Source organism: Suncus etruscus, chromosome 3 (genome assembly GCF_024139225.1).
Source record: "Suncus etruscus isolate mSunEtr1 chromosome 3, mSunEtr1.pri.cur, whole genome shotgun sequence".
NCBI lineage: Eukaryota > Metazoa > Chordata > Mammalia > Eulipotyphla > Soricidae > Suncus > Suncus etruscus.
Window position 1 is genome coordinate 86,598,369 of NC_064850.1, and position 7,731 is coordinate 86,606,099.

Genomic DNA, 7,731 nt, shown 5'->3' on the forward strand with positions numbered 1-7,731 from the left:
ATTGATAATGAATGGAGCTTGAGTTAGATCTACCTCATGGCAAATTAGTCAATACAGATTATTTCCTTTTTAAGGGTATTATAAACTGCCTACAGCTGGCTTAAACTAACAGTTCTATTATGGACTACTTTCATTATACATTGTTCATGCATCAGAAGCCAATTTCCTTTCACAGTAGATTTAAAAGGCACATTTTTGGGTGCTAATGAACACTTCCAACTTAAATAATAGTATTGATAAAGATCAAATTGCACTTTTAGTCTTGTTAATACCAAACTGGAACACACTGCATTATATATGTATTATCCTAAGATAAAATTCTTCTCAGAATTTCATTACTTTTTATTATACACCAAATAGTTTATATTTTAGTTCTTTACAAATAAAATGCTAATAAAATTAAAAAATCACATTGTATGATTTTAAAATCATAATTCCAGGTTTCTTTATATATAAGATGGAATGGTCCAGCAGCTATGTCCACTGTCATGACTTTAGTTCCATTCAATGATATGGCACATCCTGCAAAATTAACTAGTTACACACACACAAAAAAAATGTTTCAAACACAGTATAAATGTACACAGAATAAAGGTAATTTACAGAAACAATTAAGGAATGTAATTTATCCTGGCTGTGCTTCAGAAAGGATCAACAGCCTTAGTCAAGGCATAATGCACAGCTGTCTAGAAGTGGGCAAGGTATGTACAATCACTGATGAGATATGCATGCACACAAAGGATTTAAAACTGCTCAGTCTCGCTACGAAAATCGAATCATGTTAAAAGAAAATGCCTTTGTATTTTGTTTGCCCTTACTATTCAACTCTGGATCAACTCCACACTCTTCAGTTATAAAGAAAATAAAATTGGCAAGGATTTCCAAAAGTAAGTCACTTATTTGGGTAAATAAAACAAAATACTTCAGTATCCCCAAATCTTGGTGTGCCTCCTGGACTAGATGCATTTTGTAGACAAAGGAGTGTTTCACAAAAATTGAAATGTCATTCAGGTGAAGTGACAAGACATTTTCCATGACACATAAAATTTCAAACTTTCAAATGGCCCTTAGATCTGACCCATTGTACATTAACAGCAGTGGGGTTCTGGGGATCCTTTGACAGCAAATGCCAACTCAAAAGGCACAGGGTCTCTTCGGGTTGATCTGCTTGCTAGCTTGCTCCTCTTCTTGTAGAGCTGCGCAGAAACACTTCACTTTATCCCGTAGCTCAATTAAAATATCTATTTTTTGCTCAAGAATAGCTTCAAGTTGTGTAACATATGAATCAACAACATTGTCTACTTCTTCAGTCATCTTCTAACCATTGAATGGATTCCCGGAATATGGCCCTGTGATCTTCTACAATTTGTTCTTTCATTTCTACCATTTGTGACACAGCTTTATGGAAAGTAAACAATTGTGGAGAGACTTCTTCATTTTGTTCACAAAGAAGTTTTAACTCATCTCTCTGAGGGGAACTGCCAACAACTCATTGTGTCTCTAAGACATCAATTTGACTTGGTGAATGGTGCATTATTGGATGAACATCGCCAGCAGCTGATGGATCCACAGTCAATTCTTTCACCCTATTTGCATATCTTAATGTATTAAGAGTATTTTCACAGAATGCCATTCCTGGAAATTGTGGCAATCATGCAGGTATGAGAGTTTTCACCTATGAATGAATTTCTTAACAACTAAGTGAGTTTACTCACTCAAAAAAAAAAAAAAAGTATGAGGTTTGTTTCTACCTAAGGCTCTGATGCACTCCTTGAGCGCTAAAAGGCTTTTTATTAATTTCAGCACCTTCAAGTCTAGTTTGTCTATCTGCACTGAAAGTATTAGCTCCTCTTTCATTTCCAGCCAAGTCAATGAGAGAAAAATTGCCATGTAGTTTCCCTTCCCTTCTGAGAATAATTTGGAAAACTGCATGGCTTCAAGATGAATGTGCATTTGCAGATGTTTGACCAGATGTTCTGCAACTGTTGCCTATGTCAATGAGTTTGAGAACATCTTCAACTCATTTAACTTCCCGTTCCTGCAATCCCACCACTTAAACCTACTGTTTTCCATCTTCAAGGACTCCTGGATGGTCCCATGGCAGTGGTTTATCAGAACTTATTAACGTTAGTATCACAAAAGTTGGTGATACCCACTGCTCAATTTGACTGGCTTTTAAAAAAAAAACTTACTAACGTTAGTATCAAAAAAATTGGTGATACCCACTGCTCAATTTGACCGGCTTTAAAAAATGGACTCTTCGTTCTGTTTTACTGTTTAGTAAGTCTAAACACCTTTCCATTATAAATTTCAACAAAGGTTGCATATACTTGAAGTTCTTGATGAGGCATTGGATCCTATTTGCCAGGATTTTGTTGAGGATCTTTGCATCTGTGTTCATCAGGGATATTGGTCTGTAATTTTCTTTTTTGGCAGCATCTCTGTTTGGTTTTGGTACCAAGGTGATGTTGGTTTCATAAAAGCTATTTGGAAGTGTACCCATTTTTTTCAATTTCATGAAAGAGTCTGGCCACGATTGGTATTAGTTCCTCTTGAAAGGTTTGAAAGAATTCATTTTAGTTTGAAAGAATTTGAAAGAATTGAAAGAATTAGTTTGAAAGAATTAGTTTGAAAGAATTCATTTTAGTTTGAAAGTTTAGTTTGAAAGAATTTGAAAGAATTGAAAGAATTAGTTTGAAAGAATTTGTTTGAAAATTGAAAATTTTGAAATTTTTGAAAGAATTTGTTTGAAAATTGAAAATTTTGAAAATTGAAAGAATTAGTTTGAAAGAATTTGAAAGAATTGAAAGAATTAGTTTGAAAGAATTTGAAAGAATTGAAAGAATTAGTTTGAAAGAATTAGTTTGAAACTTAGTTTGAAAGAATTCATTTTAATTTGAAAGTTTAGTTTGAAAGAATTTGAAAGAATTGAAAGAATTAGTTTGAAAGAATTCATCTGGGCCTGGGCTTTTTTTTTGGGCAGACATTTGATTACCATTTTAATTTCCTCAATGGTGATGGGGGTGTTTAAATATGCTACATCTTCCTTATTCAACCGAGGAAGGTTATAGGAGTCCAAGAATTTGTTCATTTCTTCCAGATTCTCATTTTGATGGCATAGAGTTTCTAAGTTTCTCTGATTACCCTTTGAATCTCTGCAATATCTGTAGTGATCTCCCCCTTTTCATTTCTAATACGGCTTATCAAGTTTCTCTCTCTGTGTGAGTTTTGCCAATGGTCTATCAATTTTGTTTATTTTTTCAAAGAACCAACTTCTGCTTTCGTTGATTTTTTCGGATTGTTTTTTGGGTTTCCACTTCATTGATTTCTGCTCTAAGCTTTGTTATTTCCTTCTGTCTCCTTGTTTTTGGTTCCTTTTGTGATCATTTTATAATTTTATGAGCTGTGTCATTAGGCTATTGAGGTATGCCCCTTCTTCCTTCCTTGTGTGCTTGCAAAGCTATAAATTTTCCTCTCAGTACTGCTTTAGCTGTATCCCATAGGTTTTGATAGCTGTGTCTTCATTGTCATTTGTTTCCAGGAAAGTTTTGATTTCCTCTTTGATTTTATCTCGGACTCACTGGTTGTTCAGTAGCAGGTTGTTTAATTTCCAGTTATTACTCAGTACTGCTTTAGCTGTATCCCATAGGTTCTGATAGCTGTGTCTTCATTGTCATTTGTTTCCAGGAAAGTTTTGATTTCCTCTTTGATTTTACCTCGGACTCACTGGTTGTTCAGTAGCAGGTTGTTTAATTTCCAGTTATTAACTTTCTTCTTCTGTGTCCCTTTGTTGTTCACATCAAATTTCAGAGCCTTGTGGTCAGTGAAGGTAGCCTGCAAAATTCCTATATTTTTAATTTTATGGAGGTATGTTTTATGTGCCAGCATGAGGTATATCCTGGAGAATGACCCATGTACATTGAAGAAGACTGTGTATCCAGGTTTCTGGGGATGGAGTGCCCTATATATATATATATATATATATATATATATATATATATATATATATATATATATATATATATATATATATATATATACTAAACCTCTTTCTTCCATTTCTCTTTTCAGGACTAGTATATTTTTGTTGGGTTTCAGTCTGGTTGACCTATCAAGTGTTGACAGGGCTGTGTTGAGGTCTCCACAATTATTGTGTTATTATTGATGTCTTCTTTCAAATTTATCAATAATTGTATTAGATAATTTGCTGGTCTCATTGGGTGCATATATGTTTATTAGTGTGATTTCTTCCTGTTGCACATATCCCTTGATTAGTGCGAAGTGTCCATCTTTGTCCCTTACAACTTTCTGACTCTAAAGTTTATGTCATCAGATATTAATATGGCCATCCCACCTTTTTTAAGTGTGTTGTTTGCTTGGATGATTTTCCTCCAGCCTTTGATTTTGAGTCTATGTTTGTTCTGACTATTCAGGTATGTTTCTTGTAGGCAGCAGAAGGTTGGATTCATCTTTTTGATCTATTTAGCCACTCTGTATCTCTTAACTGGTGCATTTAGTACATTGACATTAAGGAAGATGATTTTCATGGGACTTAATGTCATCTTTGTGTATAAGTTTGGTGTGTCTGTTGGGTTTGTCTTGTCTTAAAGTAGATTTTTCAGTTTTTCATTTAAGCTGGTTTTGCATCTGTAAAGTTTCTGAGCTGTTGCTTATCCATGAAGCTATGTATCCTTTCTTCAAATTTCAATGTGAGTCGGGCTGGTTGCAGTATTCTAGGTTGCCATGCCATGCCGCACAGGCACCTTCATTTTAGGGGAAGCACACCTCCAGAAGTATCTAATATGATTTTCTTAAAGTAGTGAGCTGATATTCTCCCAAGAAATATTTTAGTCAGCGGGCCCATTGGTGGAAGTTAATTATACCCCCTACATGGATTACTGGCAATATTTCTGATATTCATGACATGATAGTGACATTACAATTTCTTGTTATTTGGCATATTCTCTCTCTTGTAAAAAAAAATACAGGCCAAAATTACAGGCTTCAGTCTATAACTCGGGGAAATTCTCAGCACCAAAGCTCTGCTAGTTTTGCCTTCAGGCCAGATAAATCATAAAAGCACTAAAAGCATAGTGGTCAGTGAAAATGCAAATCAGTTTTTCTTCCTTTGTCATAAGAATCATGTTACTTCCTACCTTGTTAGCACAGAATTTTCACCTGTATCGGCTAGTTTTTTGATATTTATATTCTAGGGCTTGGTACTATTGTGTTGTTTCTCCTAAGGTTCTCTGCCTTTTGTTAGTGTGGAAATACCTTGCATACCAGATACTTTTATATATTTTTCAACATGGAGAGAGTAAATTTGTTTTATATCTTTTGAAGATGCGGGTCCCCATACAATTTATTTTGTGTGGTCTCATTATTTCATATTTCACCACCCGTGCAACACTCTTTCCCTAAAGTGGATTCATCAAAATCCCACTGATGGTTGTAGGACAGAAGCCTCCTCCAGCACTAGGTGAAGCCTCCATTTCATTCAGTCTTGTCACAATATCCCACCACTGTCGTCTGGCCTTGAGATTTTCTTGTGACATGTCTGCTGTAAATCTTATGGATGCTCCTTTGAATGTAATTTCCCTTTTTGATCTTGCTGCTTTCAGTATTCTCTATCTGTAGGATTCCTCATTGTGACTAGGATGTGTCTTGGGGTGTTTTTCTTCGGGTCTCTTTTAGCTGGTACTCTTCAGGAATACAGGATTTGATTGCATGTGGTCTTTAGCTCTGGGAGTATCTCTGTGATGATGTCTTTGACTGTTGATTCTTCCTGTGGATCACCTTCCTGGGCTTCTGGGACTCCAATCATTCTTATGTTGTTTCTGTTGAATTTATCAAAGACTTCTATTTTTATCTCTTCACATTCATTGAATACTTTTTTCATTGTATGATTATTTGCCTTAAGGTTCTTTTCCAATATCTTCTGCTGTATGGAGTTGTTCTGCATTTGATCTTCCAGTTCACTGATTCTGTCCTCAGCTACTGTTACCCTGCTGGAGAGGCTCTCCACTGAGTTTTTCAGTTGATCTGCTGTTTTTCAGATCTGTTACTTCAATTTGGAGTTTTCTGATTTCTGTTTTTGTTCTGTTCAGCTAGAACTATATTTTCTTTTTCCATGAGGATCCTCCATATTTTTATTCTAAACTCCTTATCTGAGAGGTTAATCAGATGGTTGGTATTTCTTTGGGTTGTCAGAGCTATCATCTTCATTCTCTGTGCATGCTGTTTGCCTGCAAGGTTTCCCCATTGTCACACTTGTAGTGTGATTTTTTTTTTCTGCATGTTATGGTGGGGTTCATTCGTTAGAAAGAGTGCACAGCCACAAAGCAAAGTGGAGCAGCCTTGCTCTTCTGGGGCCTCTAGGAGAGCAATTTTGCTGGGCCCTTCTCGGCCCAATCAGGAGAGGTTCAAGACACAGAACAGTAGAGAAACATGCACAGGTGACACACACAGGTGACACACACAGTCTCTCCCAATTGGTAATCACACAGCAGGGGCAGATTCCTCCGGCCTGACTTCACAGACAGAGAGTCTAACTTTCTGCAAGTTACCGCTGATAGCCGGTGTTTACTCACGAACTCAGTCCTCCTTGGCTTTTCAGCCTGGGCAACTCTAGGAGAGTGATTTTGCTGGGCCCTTCTCAGCCCATTCAGGAGAGGTTCAGGACACAGAATAGTAGAGAAACATGCACAGGTGACACATACAGTCTCTCCCAATTGCACACTTGAAGTTCTAACTTCTTATAGTTTGGCTTCCTTAGTTTAAAAAGACATCTCAAGCTGTTAATGCATAAATTCCTTTAGAGCAATCTTGGTTCTTTCCTGAAAAGTCACCTCCCATAGTATGAGTTTTTCCACCTCCAGTCTGTCCATAAGAAAGCAAGTAGTCATCCCTTTTCAAATATAGTTTCCATTAGTGGTCTATCTGTAAACCTGTAAACCATTTCATTAGGAGCTGAGTCATTGAAGGCATAATCAAAACGAAATGTTTGGTTTTCTAGGTATCTTGTTAAATCTACTCTTTGTTTAGGTTTGTGTACCATCGCAACATCTTTAGTAGGGATTGTGATTACGTCAAGATCTTTCATTTCAGTTTCATTTTATTAAGTGGCCGTTTTCTTACACACATACCCTATATTCATCAATTAGATCTGCTGTTGTTAATAATCTATAATCAAACTTTCTCTAAAGTCTCTGATCATACACATAATTTCATAATTTGAGTTTGTAGCATCAACATCCTGTGCTCTTTTTTCTCTAAGTTCTTGCTGTTGCAGTCTCCTTTTCTCTCGCTTTTCTTGCAATTTTTCTACTTCTTTTCACAATTAGATTTCCTACGTGCATTCTGTTGTGCAGAGGAAGACTGTTCAGGAAGCTGACTAGGCAATGCATGTGAGAACCAGTGACTCGATTATTTCTTGGAAGGTCATTTTTAATACAAGCCACAGTCTGTCTATTCTTAAAGATTTTGTTTACTTTGGCTGAGGATGCTGGAGGTGGAGGTGTTTCTAGACTGGGTTCAATTTCTTCTTCTGGAACAAGGTCAGGTTTAAGTGAAAACATACTCTCCAAATCAATCTCTTTGCCTTTGTATCTCCATTTTCTATCCACTCAACAGTTACACTTTCATTATCTTCATTCGAAGATGTTACCATTGCTTGATATATTCCACCACGTAAATGCAGATCTGGATCTTGTTGAAGTTGGCCTTGGCCAT

The 7,731-nt window shown here is 36.3% G+C and overlaps 1 pseudogene; it reads right to left on the reverse strand.

The window, feature by feature from the left end:
• Window positions 1-858: 858 nt before the first annotated feature.
• LOC126004525 (kinesin-like protein KIF2A) lies at window positions 859-7,731 on the reverse strand (annotated as a pseudogene).